The sequence below is a fragment of the Xyrauchen texanus genome, chromosome 32 (genome assembly GCF_025860055.1).
Source record: "Xyrauchen texanus isolate HMW12.3.18 chromosome 32, RBS_HiC_50CHRs, whole genome shotgun sequence".
In the NCBI taxonomy this organism is placed as follows: domain Eukaryota; kingdom Metazoa; phylum Chordata; class Actinopteri; order Cypriniformes; family Catostomidae; genus Xyrauchen; species Xyrauchen texanus.
Window position 1 is genome coordinate 27,502,412 of NC_068307.1, and position 17,152 is coordinate 27,519,563.

At 39.6% G+C, this 17,152-nt stretch overlaps 1 protein-coding gene across 4 annotated transcripts in view; it reads right to left on the minus strand.

The window, feature by feature from the left end:
• The window catches only part of LOC127625702 (transcription cofactor vestigial-like protein 4), a 180,905-nt gene that overhangs the window by 152,014 nt on the left and 11,739 nt on the right, over positions 1-17,152 (minus strand). The window lies entirely within an intron of this gene.

The window sequence follows — 17,152 nt, forward strand, 5'->3', positions numbered from 1 at the left end:
AACACAGCAATTTGTTACAGGTGTTCCGTTTACAAAAAGCTTCACTATGATGCTGCGCTTTGCTAAGTGCTTTTGGGAACAATCCTGCATTGTGACCAGCTGTGAATGTGTGTGTAACACGTCAATGAACATTGACTGGAATTTATAGCCTCGGCTGGTGAGATCATTAGATGCACCTGTGGCCAGGCTATAAATAGAGGCGTCATCAGCGTGTCGTCAGATCCGTTTTCTTCAGAGCAAACTGTGCTGTGTGTCTCACGAGCCTGTCAGAAACTTTCGTTCCTCTGCTAGGATTTAGAATTCGTTAGGCAGTGAGCAAGTAAACCTTTTCTCCTTTCCCTCTTATATATATATATATATATATATATAAAATAGAAAAGAAAAAGGTGGAATAATGTCGGAGAAGCAAAACAACCGATGCGTGTTTCCCTGTCAACGTTCTATGACTGTCAGGGACACGCATCAATTTTGTTTTGTTTGTTTGGGGGAAGAGCATGCTGCTCTTGCGTTGGGGCAGGGCGAGTGCGCGCATTGCGACCTACTTTTGAGCGAAATGCTTCGCGCTCACCTCGCTTACTTCCGGGAGTCAGCGCCCACTCTTTCATCGTGGGGCTCTCGCATATATCTGGCTGAGGAGCGAGAGACGGGTCCGTCCCTATCCCTCGCTCCTCAGTCAGACCCAGCTGATCCTTCTCGTAATCTGAAGCGCGCCTCAGCGCCTCGTTTGACGAGGGGGCGCTGAACCCCTGTACATTTCACGCATAATAATAAAGCGGCTGAGAAATTACTCGAGGTGGTTACTCGGGCTGTGGCCAGACTGCAGCTAGACTAGATTATAATTAATATAATAATTTAAAAAAAGAAAAAGGGAACGCTATATTACTCCCTTCCTTTCTTTGATGACCTCCATGACGAGCTTTCTCACTCATGGAGGAACCCATATACTTCCCGTGTTCACGTACCCTCGACGTCTTTATACTCAACTATCGTGGGTGCTGAGACAGGGGGTATTCAATGATGCCGCCGGTCGAAGAGACGCTTGCGGGCTCTCTCTCACCGGGTTCAGCATCATCACTAAAGAAACCCGCTCTCCCAACTAAGCCATGCAGGACTACCTCCATGCTAATGGGGAGGGCTTATCAAGCGGCAGTTCAGACTGGTGCTGCGCTGCACACCATGGCCGTGTTACAGGCGTACCAGGCTGACCTACTGAAAGACCTGAGTGCGGGTGCAACGCTCAACGAAGAAGCCTTTTCTGAACTTCGTCGGGCCACAGATTTATCTCTCCTTGCGACCAAGCAGACAGCCCGTGCCATTGGTCTATGTCCGCATAAGTCAGCACGGAGAGGCATTTATGTCTTAACCTTTCGGTCATCATGGATAAGGACAGATTGTTCCCACTCGATGCCTCGGTTTCGCCTTCCGGTCTCTTCGGAGAGGCCATGAATATGTCCAGGAGGCAAAAAGCCACGAGGAAGCCTTCGGGCAGTTTTTTCCTCGCCGCACTCAGGGGGGGCGGGGTCGTCGGCCACCCCGTCCCGCCCCGACTCTGCTAGGCAGTGCATGGCGAGTCGTGCTCCCCCTCGTAAAGACTGGGGACAGGCTCGTCACCCTCAGCAGCCCCCGAAGCAGGACCGCAGGGTCGTGATTTCTAAAAGAAAGAAACCCTGACGGTATTGTACCCAGCCTTGTGGGGGTGGTTCCTCTCGGGACGGGGCACTTCCACTTCGGCCCTCCCGATACCCTCACGAAACCTCTTCACTCCTGCCGCCTTTGGTGTTTCGGGTGACAGAGGCTTCCAACAAAGAGTTGGGTGTACCGTTGCTTCCTGCCTTTATCCAGGACGCAGAACACTCGACATCCCCTAAACAGGAAGTGTCGAAATTGATACCCATCTCAGAAAACCTGGCAGCGTGGAAACTTCTGCCAGGCATTTCTACGTGGGTTCTGAACAAAGTAGAAAGAGGCTACTGAATTCAATTCGCTCGCCGCCCTCCGCGTTTCAACGGCGTGGTTCCCACTACCGTGAAACCGGAGCAGACACGTCTACTGCAAAATCTCTTGGTCAAAGGGGCCATGAACGTGTTCTCCTTCCAGAGAAAGAGTCAGGCTATTACAGCAGATACTTCCTGGTCCCCAAGAAGTTTGTCTAATGATTTCACCAGCCGAGGCTATAAATTCCGGTCAATGTTCATTGATGTGTTACACACATATTCACAGCTGGTCACAATGCAGGATCATTCACAAAAGCGCTTAGCAAAGCACAGCATCTCGTTCCACTTTTTTCAGGGAACAAGGGTTACACATGTAACCAGAGACGTTTTCTGTTGCACTATTCATCGTTTTTACTATAAATACTGACATCTGTCATTTAAATGTACCGATTTTGATCTCTGTAGTTATTACAAAGGTAAGAGTGGCTATTGTTTCAATGCGACCGTGGTGAAAGGTCATGTGCTTTGGATGCATACATTTTGAAAGGTCATATGACTGATCAACACACTAACGATGGCGACAATAAGATATTGAACATAATAAAATACTAGGGGTGTGTTCCAAAACATAGTGAACTGTCTCGTGCCTTCATAGGCAGCATCCTAACTGAAATGGAGCCTCATAAGAGACCGATTTGGAGCGGTTAACGTAGTCAGAATCTCTGCACATCATTCAATATTCAATTCAATATTTTAAAAGGCATTAAATAAAAATCTATTTCAAAATAATAAATGCATGTTTCCCTACAGTTTTGCACTAAATGAACACAAGGGAGAATGAAAGCTATTCATTGCCATTGATATGCACTTTTATATTTAATATACAATGATACATAGTAGTTTAATAATAATAAAAAAAAGCATTATTTACTTTCATATATTTTTTACTGAAACTATTTTAGTTTTTTTGTAAAATGAACAAGGTGTGCAAAAACTACTCCACTTATTTTGGAAAATCCAGTTGAATATTGTATGTTACTAAATTATTACAATGGGACCCAGTGAAGTATATTGAGGAAGTGCTGGGTCGTGTCTAGAAGGTAATCTCCAGTTACCTAAAGTCTCGCAAGAGCCGCATTGAATTTTCACACTGTGTTTTTGTGTTTATTTAGAGTCTACCAGAAATCCTACACAGACCCCACCCCTAAACCTAACCCTACTACTAAATCCAACTCGAAACCCAACCTTAGTAACAGCAAATGAGACTCTCACGAGACAAAAACAGTTGAACAGTATTGTTCTCTTGTGTTGTAGTTTTTACAAAAACAGTTGAACATCCCATGAGAGAACATGTTTAAAGTCGGTCAATGTTTCCATCTTAATTTTATCATAAGCTACTGTAAGCAAATTCTGCACCACCAAACGGAATTGCAAAAAACTTTTTTCCAAACACCCCCCCCCCCCCCATCTCATTATATAGACAGGTGTGTGGCTTTCCTAATCAAATCCAATCAGTATAATCAAACACAGCTGGACTCAAATTCTGGGCATTGGCTGAGAGTTGTTTTCAAGTTTCCTGACAGATTAACCTGCAATTTTCTTTCTTGTGTTAAAGGAACAGTTCATCCAAAAATTATATTTCTCTCATCATTTACTCACACTCAAGCCATCCCAGATCCTCTCTTCAGCTGAACACAAACAAAGATTTTTAGAAGAATTTCTCAGCTCTGTAAGTCCATACAAACAAATCAATGTTTGATTCTTTATTTTTCTATCAAGCTCCACTTTCACCTTTTTTACGTACAAAGCTTTGAATGGTCTAACTCCACAGTACTTAAGCGACCTTATACCACGCTATATTCCATCACGTTCATTACGATCGCAAAATTCTGGCCTGGTAATAGTTCCTAGAATATCAAAATCCACAAAAGGAGGTAGATCCTTTTCATATTTGGCTCCTAAACTATGGAATAGTCTCCCTAACACTGTTCAAGATGCAGACACACTCCCTCAGTTTAATCTAGACTAAAAGACATTTACATTTATGCATTTGGCAGACGCTTTTATCCAAAGCGACTTAGTGCACTTATTACAGGGAAAATCCCCCCAGAGCAACCTGGAGTTAAGTGCCTTGCTCAAGGACACAATGGTGGTGAACATGGGGATCGAACCAGCCACCTTCTGATTAACAGTTATGTGCTTTAGCCCACTACGCCACAAACACTCCTAAAGACTCATCTATTTAGCCAGGCATACGCCTAATTTATCCTCGAACCCGCAATTAGGCTGCTTTAGTTAGGTCTGCCAGAACCAGAAACATTGATCATGATTTATAACTACGCAATAAATTGAATGGCATCTATGCTTATATTATTTTATTTGTTTCCCTCTCTCAACCTCGGGACTCCTATCCTGAGGTCACCAGAACCGGCTGGATCCAGCAACATTCCTGCTTCGTGTTGGACTCCACTGCTACGTGTCGCTGAATGATGATGACTAAATGCAGTCGGTGCCAGCCAAACATCACTTCAGTCTATTATGATGGACTTCAGGAGGATGAACTTATGCCAACTCCAACCTTAAGACATGGGATACTTCATATGCCATTGTCTGAACCTTGGATTTAGGATGGACCACACCGAACCTCACCAAAATTACCGGCCAGATTGAACTGCGTTTCACATCCCTGACCTCTGCCTGCATCACCTCGGTCTATTGATGGACTACGATCTTGCCTTCATCAGCCAATTAACAAGGACAACTGCATCTACAGTGGGTACGGAAAGTATTCAGACCCCCTTAAATTTTTCACTCTTTGTTATATTGCAGCCATTTGCTAAAATCATTTAAGTTCATTTTGTTTCCTCATTATTGTACACACAGCACCCCATATTGACAGAAAAACACAGAATTGTTGACATTTTTGCACATTTATTAAAAAAGAAAGATTGAAATATCACATGGTCCAAAGTATTCAGACCCTTTGTTCAGCATTTAGTAGAAGCACCCTTTTGATCTAATACAGCCATGAGTCTTTTTGGGAAAGATGCAACAAGTTTTTCACATCTTGATTTGGGTATCCTCTGCCGTTCCTCCTTGCAGATCCTCTCCAGTTCTGTCAGGTTGGATGGTAAACATTGGTGGACAGCCATTTTCAGGTCTCTCCAGAGATGCTCAATTGGGTTTAAGTCAGGGCTCTGGCTGGGCCATTCAAGAACAGTTACGGAGTTGTTGTGAAGACACTCCTTCGTTATTTTAGTGCTTAGGGTCATTGTCTTGCTGGAAGGTGAACCTTCGGCCCAGTCTGAGGTCCAGAGCACTCTGGAGAAGGTTTTTGTCCAGGATATCCCTGTACTTGGCCGCATTCATCTTTCCCTCGATTGCAACCAGTCGGTCCTGTCCCTGCAGCTGAAAAACACCCCCACAGCATGATGCTGCCACCACCATGCCTCACTGTTGAGACCGTATTGGACAGGTGATGAGCAGTGCCTGGTTTTCTCCACACATACCGCTTAGAATTAAGGCCAAAAAGTTCTATCTTGGTCTCATCAGACCAGAGAATCTTATTTATCACCATCTTGGAGTCCTTCAGATGTTTTTTAGCAAACTCCATGCAGGCTTTCATGTGTCTTGCACTGAGGAGAGGCTCCCGTCGGGCCACTCTGCCATAAAGCCCCAACTGGCGGATGGCTGCAGTGATGGTTGACTTACTACAACTTTCTCCCATCTCCCAACTGCATCTCTGGAGCTCAGCCACAGTGATCTTTGGGTTCTTCTTTACCTCTCTCACCAAGGCTCTTCTCCCCCGATAGCTCAGTTTGGCCAGACGGCCAGCTCTAGGAAGGGTTCTGGTCATCCCAAACGTCTTCCATTTAAGGATTATGGAGGCCACTGTGCTCTTATGAACCTTAAGGGCAGCAGAAATTTGTTTGTAACCTTGGCCAGATCTGTGCCTTGCCACAATTCTGTCTCTGAGCTCTTCAGGCAGTTCCTTTGACCTCATGATTCTCATTTGCTCTGACATGCACTGTGAGCTGTAAGGTCTTATATAGACAGGTGTGTGGCTTTCCTAATCAAATCCAATCAGTATAATCAAACACAGCTGGACTCAATTGAAGGTGTAGCACCATCTCAAGGATGATCAGAAGAAATGGACAGCACCTGAGTTAAATATATGAGTGTCACAGCAAAGGGTCTGAATACTTAGGACCATGTGATATTTCAGTTTTTCTTTTTTAATAAATGTGCAAAAATGTCAACAATTCTGTGTTTTTCTGTCAATATGGGGTGCTGTGTGTACAATAATGAGGAAAAAAAATGAACTTAAATGATTTTAGCAAATGGCTGCAATGTAACAAAGAGTGAAAAATTTAAGGCGGTCTGAATACTTTCCGTACCCACTGTATATGAACTTCTGCAGTTAATCCAGGATGAACTTCAAAAGACATTGGTCATTAATCTTACATTTAAAAAAATAATCGATGTTTAAACACTGACCCTTAACACTTACTTAATTTGATAATTTTAAACCATGACTTTAACTATACATATGTAATATTTATATTATATTCATGATGTTAGCCAGAGGGGAACTGGCCCCCACAATGAGTCTGGTTTCTCCCAAGGTTATTTTTCTCCATTAATCAACATCTTATGGAGTTTTGTGTTCCTTGCCACGGTCGCTTTCAGCTTGCTCACTGGGGTTATTAATACAATTATTATTTAATTACTTATTTTTAAACACGATTAACAATCGTATTTTATCTAATTACACAATGATGATTCATCAACATTATAGACATTACAGTTTTATCGTCTGTTAATGCCTGATCTTCTGTAAAGCTGCTTTGAAACGATGTGTGTTGTGAAAAGCGCTATACAAATAAAATTAACGTAACTAACTAACTTAGGCTGCCGGGGGAGTTACCTTCTCGACACTGCCAAAGCATTGTTGTCCACTACTTTTCTGTTGCATACTGTGCAGCCTTTGTAGATTTGTAGAATTATTTGTAGAGGTTACTAAAGTTTGGAATTGCACGAATGCTTGAATATTCAGTAAGCATGTGATCTGCTCTAAAAGCGATAAAAACACACGACTCCCGCACATGCAGAGAACAGCCCATCCATTCTGAAGTGCACAAAGACCATCTTTATGTCTTTTATTAATCACATTGAATTTGGACATTTTCACTTAGGGGTGTACTCACTTTTGTTGCCAGCGGTTTAGACATTAATGGCTGTGTGTCGAGTAATTTTGAGGGGACAGCAAATTTACACTGTTATACAAGCTGTACACTCACTACTTTAAATTGTAGCAGAGTGTCATTTCTTCGGTGTTGTCACATGAAAAGATATAATCAAATATTTACAAAAATGTGAGGGGTGTACTCACTTTTATGAGATACTGTATATATTTCCAAAATACACGGAGCTCATTAGAGTACATTCTGAAATTTCTTACCCAGGGAAGGATACTAGAGCCCGACTGATGTGGAATTTTTTAGATTGATACCAATTTTAGAGTGGGAAAATTCACAGATTACCGATATGGTGGCCGATATAATACATGTTTGAGCTGGGATGGAAACAGGCCATTTCTATGTGGAATGTGCACCGATATGACTATGCAAAGGTACTCAGAAGGCTGCTTTCTTAAACAAATATTTTTTATCAAAGAATATTTGACATTATTATTATACAATGTCAACAAATTCGAGAAATAACCTATTGGGATAGAATAAATAGCTAAATAATTATCAGTACTGTATGTTTAGTATCTGTCAATGGCTGACCAAATAAAGAATACATTCAAATAAATACGTGTATGTAATACGAGTGCACAGAACCGTATCCGCGGGCATTTCTGCACCGGGTGCATACAGAACAGTATTTGGAGCCGTGTTCTGTGTGCATGTGGCTGTGACGAGTGCTTTTTCAGACATATTATAAGGGGAAAAAACATCGTCTTATATTTGGACCAATACGGTACAATACAATTATTAAATTGAAATCTGTATCTTTCTGGCCATGATCGTTTAAAATGTAAAAAGTGAATTATTAATTTATCAGCATCGTATTCAACATGTAAACAGAGGTCAGGCTCATTTCTGTAAAAGCTAGCAGACAGGAGCTTGCATTAGCTTACATGTTGTATAGATAACGTGCAACGAGAAAGATACCGACACGTTTTATCCTGTTGTTGACATTAGCCTACATTACATCCAGGTTGCTGCCACTCGTCTACATAAATTAACAATTAGCTTTGCTAAAATTATTGGTTAATAACAGTGGGTTAAATAATGAAATTGGCAACATCACTGTATCTGACAGGACAGATAACACTGTAAGCTAACTTACTTACCTCAGGCTTGCTTTCCAAAGTGCAGTTCGTTCGGCAGTGTGTCCAGTTGTCAGACTCACGGTGTAGCAGACTTTGAAAAAAAAAAAAACCTGCCCTACTCCGACTCGGATTGGCTGTCAGGTTTCGGCATTAGGAGTGATGATTGGTTAGGCAGAGCCTAAAGTTGCGAAGTTTATAATAACTACGCAGATATAGCTGGCCACGACCCCCAGATTATTTTCTCATCGGATCTGCACAAATCACGCAGGTGACCCATTTTGGTTTCAAAATGGCAAATTTCACCGAAAGGTGAGGAGTTTTCATGCCTGCATGAATTTGGGGTACTGTTTCTCACAACAACTTTTCTACTGCAGCTTTAAAAGCACAAAATTGTATACAAGAACACAACGCTAGCCTCTTAATTTTGCTCTAAAAGTGCACCAGATGGAAGTAATTAACTTTAAAATGTACAAAAGTTTCATACGGGGGAGCATGCCCCGGACACCCCTAGAGGGTTAACGGTCCACCCCCCATAGTCTCTCAAACCCTGTGGGAAACATTGAGTACTGTTTAGTATCAGTCTAGGGCCGCAACGACGCGTCGACGTAATCGATTACGTCGACTATGAAAATACGTCGACACGCATGAAATGCGTCGACGCGTCACATTCATTATTTACGTTTAAATATCGAGTAATGGCGGCTTCTGCTCCAGCTCATGGTGAAAATGACAATCTGGCTTTATCACATAAAGCCAGACCACGATCATCCAAAGTATGGGAATACTTTAAACTACAGCCGAACAGAAAGGTGCTTTGTTCACTATGCAAAGCGGAAATGTCATACCATGGCAGCACAACTGCTATGAACGAGCATCTTAAAAGGAAACATCCTGTGACTCTGCGAACTCAAAACGACGAGCCAGCTGGGTAAGTAGTAGGCTTTATTACAGTGAGTTTTTGGAGTTGTTGTTGCAGTCATACCTTCTTTTTTCAGCTATTACAGCTTGTGTACTAGTTAATAGTGTTAATTGCTAATGGTGCAGATGTAATTTATTGGCCCATTCGGCGACAATAAAATGGACTTTCATTTATAACTTCAACTTAAATCTGTCAACGAAGCGTTTTTAAAAGTTGTGTATGCACATGTAGACTAGAGACATGCACTCCCGCGGGACCCAACACAACAGAGTGCGGCGCGGGATCTGATGGCCGAGTGCGGGCGCGGGCGGTAATGCACTCGTGTGTGTGCTGGTTGCGGGAGAATAAAACGATTCGCGGGACTCCCGCAAAATAGAACTCTATAAATTGAACATCTCAAAACAAATAAATTGTCATTCATCTGTTGCACAAAAGCAACAAGAACAACTAAAACAAAATAGATAGACCCTGGCCTGTAAATTGTTTCTATGTATAACATGTTTGCAGCGTTTAACAATGTAGCCAAATCACAGACATATGTGTTGATTTCTTGAACGCAATGGCCAATCAGAAGCATTTAAGATGGAATCTCCTCACCGCTCAAAATGGACTTTTTGTTCAGTGCTGAATTCTGCATACTGGCAAATCGATATAATGAAAGATTCATTGTGCAGTCAGTTTCATTGATAACAGAGATGTCCGCTTTTTAGGAATTATTAAGGGAGAAATCCGGTCCCAGCATGTCTCTAATGTAGACTTTAAAAACAAACAATAACGTTATATTTACATATTAACAGTAGCCTAGGCTGTAATCTAGTGTATTTATTTATTTATTTATTTATTGTTTATTTGAATAGGGACAGATACAAAAAAACATAGATTATTACATAAAGAACAATCCGATGACTGCCCTGTATCACAGTGTTTATAGCCAAGGCTAATTCGCAACACCTGTCCGTAGAAGGGCTTTTAACAGTTAAGATAAAGGAGTAAAAAAAAGAAAAGAAAATGACAGTGAATACAATAAAATGTCCAGAAACCAGTTAGCACCAATAAAAATTTGTAAATAAACACATTCACTCGAACTCACACAGATGCACACCTCACATACACACGGATATACATTTCATATGGCATGATCACACTGCTGCTGCTGTATGAACCAGGCTTTTGTTAGTTTTTTAATGGTGGATAGTTTAGTTACAATCTTTATGTGTGTAGGAAGCCAATTCCACAGATTGGCTCCTTTCACTGAAAAAACCTGGTATGTGAACCTTTTTGCAAAAAAAACACAAGTGCATTTTCGGACAAGTTAATTGAGTAAATCATACTCCCACCACGGTAATTAATTACAGACTATAGTAAACACATTTCCTAAATAGGCCTGTGACTGTATACATCTTACATTTTATGAAATAGTACCATTAGTTAAAAATAAAGTTTAAAATGCTTCCTGTTCGCATATTTCATTACCCTTTCTGAAATAAAAAAAAATATTTTGTCATCATTCATAATTTCATGTTAAAATAATATACAGATGCACTACCCTCTTCAAAATATAGCTGATATATTGTTAGCATTCATAGATTTCATGTTTAAAAATGTTAATGATGTTATTGTTGTGCTTGTTTTATTTCTCAGGAAGAGACAAAGCTGCGTGCAAGATTTCTTCCATAAAAAGGACGATACCGTTTGCACGCCCCACATGGTCTATTGTAGAGGGTCAGGGCTTTCGTGAGATGATCAACGTGTTCTACCCAGGATACACACTTCCCTCCAGGTTCCACTTCACTAAGTTGATGGAAAAGAAATATGAGGAGAATTTTAAGAGAGTGAAAGCTTCACTCAAAGAAGCAAAAATGAAAATCACTCTCACCACCGATGCGTGGACCAGTATTGCCACAGAGGCATACTTGGGTGTCACCTGCCACTTCATTAATGAAGACTGGGAGCTTACTTCATTCAACTTGACCACCATGCCACTTGAAGATCGGCATACAGCTGAAAATATTGCTACCTGGGTGGAAAAAGCAGCTGAGAAGTTTGAGATATCCATGACCAATGTAATGGCGGTTGTACATGATAATGCTGCAAATGTTGTTGCTGCTCTACGGATTTTGGAAGAAAAGCATGGGATTGCTTCTCTCAGGTGTGCTGGTCATACATTACAGTTGGTTGTCAACCACGCTCTAAAGGATCCCCAGATCAGCAGGGCACTGAGGGCTGCGAAGAGCCTCGTGGAACATTTTAAAAAAAGTGAGCTGGCCAGCACAAGGCTGAAAGCAAAGCAGCAACAAATGGGTACCCCCAAGCATACGTTAATACAAGATGTATCCGTAAGATGGAACAGTACTTTGCACATGATCAGCCGCCTGCTTGAACAGAGGTGGCCTGTGACGGCAACGCTTTCAGATCCTGATGTCACACCACAAGGGAAACGCTTCCTGGATTTAAAAAATGATCAGTGGAGCCTACTTGAGGAAGTGGAACAAGTCCTGAGGCCTTTTGAGTGTGCTACTGTCTTCCTGAGTGGAGAGTCCTATGTGACTGTTTCCGCTCTACCTCCGCTGGTGAAGGGCTTACAGAAGTCCATACAGAGCACATTATTTGAGAACGCAGCTGTCAAGGCTTTCCAAGGTGTTGCTGCACAGGAGATGACATCAAGATGGGAGAGGGAAACTAAATTCAGAGATGATGGAGAAAATGTATGTATTATTGCAGCAGCCCTTGACGCCAGATTCCGCAAACTAAAATTCCTGCAAGCAGAGGACATTTTAAAAGTTCACCTCAAATTTCAAGGTCTTGCACTGGAAGAGAAAAGAAGAGAGAGGGAGCAAACACATCAACATCAAGGTGGGGAACAGGATGACTCAGCCAGTGCAGATACAACACTCTCAGAGAGGAGGCCAGTGTCTCTGCTGGACACTTTGCTCGGTTCGGATTCAGATGAGCACAGTAACGGTGAAGAAGACAATGGTCACATCCAAGATCAAGATTCTCACAGTGAAGTAGCGAGGAATGAGATACTCATGTACTTTGGTGAGCAGGCTATCCCAAAGAATGAAAATCCATTAAAATGGTGGAAAGAAAATGAAGCAAGATTTCCCACCTTGGCCATGCTGGCAAAGTGTTACTTGTCTATGCCTGCAACTTCAACCCCATCTGAACGCCTTTTCTCAGTTGCCGGCAACATTGTGACTAAAAAAAGTGCTAGCCTGACTTCAGAGCATGTAAACATGCTTACATTCCTCCATTGTAATGCTATTTGAGATCTTGCTGACGTACAATACTGACATTGATATGCAGATTTTTTGTTAGATTATCTGCCCTTTTTTTTTCTGTTACTTGAACTGAGTTAAGTTATTCAAATTAGTACCAAAGTCCCCTAACTTTTTTTGCACTGTTTAGGTTGGGCAGTATTTATGTTGGACTTTGCTCCTTTAAACTAAAGGTAGCATTTCAGGTGTTCTTTACACAGTATTAGGAAGTATTTATGTTGGACTTTGCTCCTTTAAACTAAAGGTAGCATTTCAGGTGTTCTTTACACAGTATTAGGAAGTATTTATGTTGAACTTTGCTCCTTTAAACTAAAGGTAGCATTTCAGGTGTTCTTTACACAGTATTAGGAAGTATTTATGTTGGACTTTGCTCCTTTAAACTAAAGGTAGCATTTCAGGTGTTCTTTACACAGTATTAGGAAGTATTTATGTTGGACTTTGCTCCTTTAAACTACTTAATGCCTTCATATTAATGTATTTTTTGCACAGTGTTTGGCAGAATTTATGTGACATTAATGTTACATGATGCACTAAAGTGTTGTTTGCATTTTAATTCTGGCACTTTATTTTTTATACTGGGAAATTTCAAAGTATTTTTCAGAAAATGAATTAATAAAAGTTTGAAATACTAATGTAGAAGTTGTACTTATTATTTATTGGAAAGTTTGCCAATGGATAAATCGGCTAATCCCAAAAATCTGCATTAGATTAATCGGAAAAATAATCGTTAGATTAGTCGACTAATCGAAGAAATAATCGATAGATTAATCAACAACAAAAATAATCGTTAGATGCAGCCCTATATCAGTCAAGTGCTGACTATTTTAATACTGCCAGTCAATTAGAGGCAGCTTGTAAAACAAGAAGCATTTACAACTGCCGAATCAAGAGATAAACCGTGGCAGCGGTGTTACACCGTATTCTGCTATACAAGTTCAGGTGGGAACTTTCAAAAGTGGAAAACCAGACTTTTAAATATTTAATTTAATAAATGCAATGACTGGAATAATTTGGTTGAATTTGGTTGAAGAACAAAACAGTTTGGTGAATACATGTTTACACATTTGCTTCCACTCAGCTGCAAGGCATGAAAGTAGCTACGTGGTAAGCTAGTTAGCTATAAACTTGTTGTCACAGAGAGTAAAAGACAGACGTTGTTTATTTTTTACTTTCCAGCATTACGCCCCCCCTACTAGGCAACAACGTAGCGTGAAATCAAAACTCATTGTCTGCTGAGCTGTAAAAATATGCTCTAAACTGCCTGCACTGAAAAAGCTAAACTAAAAAAAAAAGCTGGCTAACAGCAAACAGATATGATAAACATGATATGGTTGTCAGGGACAGGGTTAACGTTATATTAGTTATATTGAAAAGGGAAAATGATGGGGTCATTGTTTATTAACTTTCCAGTATGTATTTCACAAACCAATTTGCAACTTATGGTGTAGGCTTAACTCCACCGTGTCTACAGAACCACCATCAGCTCAGCTCAGTTGGAGCGTGCTCTGCTGGACAAACTATGTTATGACACCAACTCTAAATCACCCCTAGCATTATTTTCTGCATTATATGTTCTGAAAAAAAATTAAAAATACAAAAATAATAATATCTGCGCATATCGGTAAACATATACACCGATACGATATATCTGTGAAAGGATCATATCGGCTGCTGATATCGGCTGACCAATAAATCGTTCGGGCACTAAAGGATACACATAATGTTGTAATGCTTTCAACTGGATGAAGTGCAAAACCCATATGGAATCTCTCAAATTATAATATCAAGAATGTGAAAAGCTTTGCATATGACAAAAAAAAATTAGCTTTAGTTGCAGTATTTGAGAAAGGTCAAAGTAAGCGTTATAAAATACAACTCAATGCTTAATCTGAGAAATGATTATAAGAGAGCAAGACGCAAAGGCCAAAGACCTACACCAACTGTAAGGGGCCGTTCACACCGAATGCTTTTGCAACCATCCATTTGTTTTTCTATATAAACATGCACTAGACAAATGTCTTTGTTCCCCTTTGTTTTTTTTATTCAGTGTCTCATGCTGGAGCGCAGTTTTTTTGGTGATGTGTCAAATTAAAAAGAATATTAAAAGCATATTGAGACACCTGCTTTCTGTTAAACTGTATTTGTTGTGCTGTGTCTAGTAGTGTTGTCAAATGTACCGGTACTTCGGTACCAAGTCGATACTAAAATAAAAAAGATGTAACGTACCAGTGTTTCTGCAGTACCGAGCACCGAATCTATCCGGTACCAGAGCACAGTATGACTGACACACACACGACAGCTTTAAAATGCTCAAAGGCTTATTTTGAATGTGTGCTCTGTTACTTCTTGTACACTGAAATTCACAATGAATCAAATAATTTCGTGACATGCCTAAGCATGATTTATTGAACCGCTAAAGCAGGGTTCCCACTCTTTTCAAAGCACATTTTTCCAGGACATTTTATGTGCCACACGGTTGCAATATTTAAACAAAAACACACAAGAGGTCATTCAATTGTAATTGTGGTTATTCCATATTCGACAGTTTCATTCAATTTCATCCACAAAATGGTGTCTAATCAAATTTAAATAAAACTATAATCAAATGAAAATACAATTATTTTAATAATACAATTTTTTAAAATTGTATTATTTTTATCAAATTAATTTCTTTTCTACAAAATCATCACAGCATAATCCGAAACAACACTGAAGATATTTATATCAAATAAAGTGCAGCACAACAGAACATCACAAATGTGAGATATTGCCTGAATGCATGTTTATTATTATTATTTAATAACATTAAACATCCCCATTTCATGTGTTCATTTAAAACGAGCAGTTATTTTGGAGTTTCTGTGCGTTGGCTACATGACTAAGTGTGATTATTAAACCCCAAAAAGCTTTGATTTCATTACAATAAACGTGTGAGTCTGTATGTGCTGCACGCTTCAGAGCACTCTGCTACAAACACACACAAACACAGCACATGTGACGCTCATGATGAGGGGATTTCAGCGTATGAGCAGCCGCTTCACACATTCATTTTGAAGCATGCAGCACATGCAGATTATATATTTATTTAATTAAAATCGCAGCCTTTGTGATTTAATAATCACACCTGGACATATCGAGATTAACATTTCTTTATTTAATCATGCATTAAAAAATTCACTTTTGTCACAAATATGTCATATTCATTGACATTTCACATTTTATAGCTAATGCAACTTTTGAATTCAGCAATCCGTGTTTTCCACATTGCGGAATCGTAGGGCCCTACATGTAAGCAGACTCTTAATCTACACACTGAGGTGGTAAAGGCTGCATCATCCCTACGCTGCTACCACCTCGGGTGCAAATTCATTATCAAAAAATTTTTAATCTGCGTCTGACCGCCGTCGCTATCTAAAGTTTACAACTCAAATGTGTTTGTTGTTAACCCTCAGCAGTGTTGGAAGGAAAACATTCTGCACTATATCAGTACTTAAAAATGTTACAAAAACTTTGTCAGAATCAGTTTTATTATACTAAAATTTTTTCCAGGACAAATCATTATTTTCCAGGACATTTAGGTATTTTTCTCATTTTCCATTACTTGAAAACTGCATTGCAAAATTCCAGGTTTTCCAGGATGCATGGGAACCCTGTAAAGGCTGCAATCTTACTGTGGAAGAGATGTGTACGTTAAATAAATCCAACCTCTCATCCACTAGAAACTCCACAAACATTGAGAATCATTCACGTTGTATGAGATGACAAAGCAGAGTACTTATCCATTGTGAATCATGTAAAATATACATTTATATAATTAAAATCACAGCATATGCGCTCTAATCTCAGCTCAGCTTTATTTATATCGCATTTAAAACAACAGTTAACCAAAGTAATTCCAACATTTCAAAATTATCACATACACAAACACCAGTAATCTAAAATACAAACACTCCAAAACTGTTTCCTACATTTCATTCGTCAGACTTAAAAGCCAGTTTAAAGAGATGAGATTTCAGACATGACTTAAGTCTTCAATGATCATACTGCGCAGTGTCGCAAACTGTTTATCCAGAAAAGTTAAGCATCCGGCATAAACACGTCATAATAAAAGCACGATTCAAAATAAAATCTAGATGCCTGAAATTGAAGAAATGTAATAAAAATATGTTACAACTTATTAGTAAAATGTAATATTCTCTGTAATAATAATAATTAATAAAAGTATCACAAGCAAGACATCTGTTGAATAAAAAAGACATGTTAAAAGGTTTTATGTTCACTTGTTAAAAGTTTTAAGAACGTATTGATTAGACACCATTTTGATGATGAAATTAAATTAAACTTAAAAAAAAATTCTGGAAAGTTCTGGAAAAAAAATTCTGGAAAGTTCTGGAAAATAACAATAATTATTAAAATAATTAAAAATAAATAAACTGGTGTGTTCAAAAGCACATTATAATATTAGCATATTTTTGCTGTGGTATCGAAATTGGTATCGAGAACCTTGAAATTTAACTGGTATCGGTACTGACTACTGAAATTTTGGTACTGTGACAACACTAGTGTCTACTATTTTTTAGTGCAAGAATGTGATCGATCTGTAGTCATCATATTATAGTAAGGATAAAAAAAGATGCGCTTCTGATTTGTTTATACAATTTGCTTTCTCATGTCACTAGCT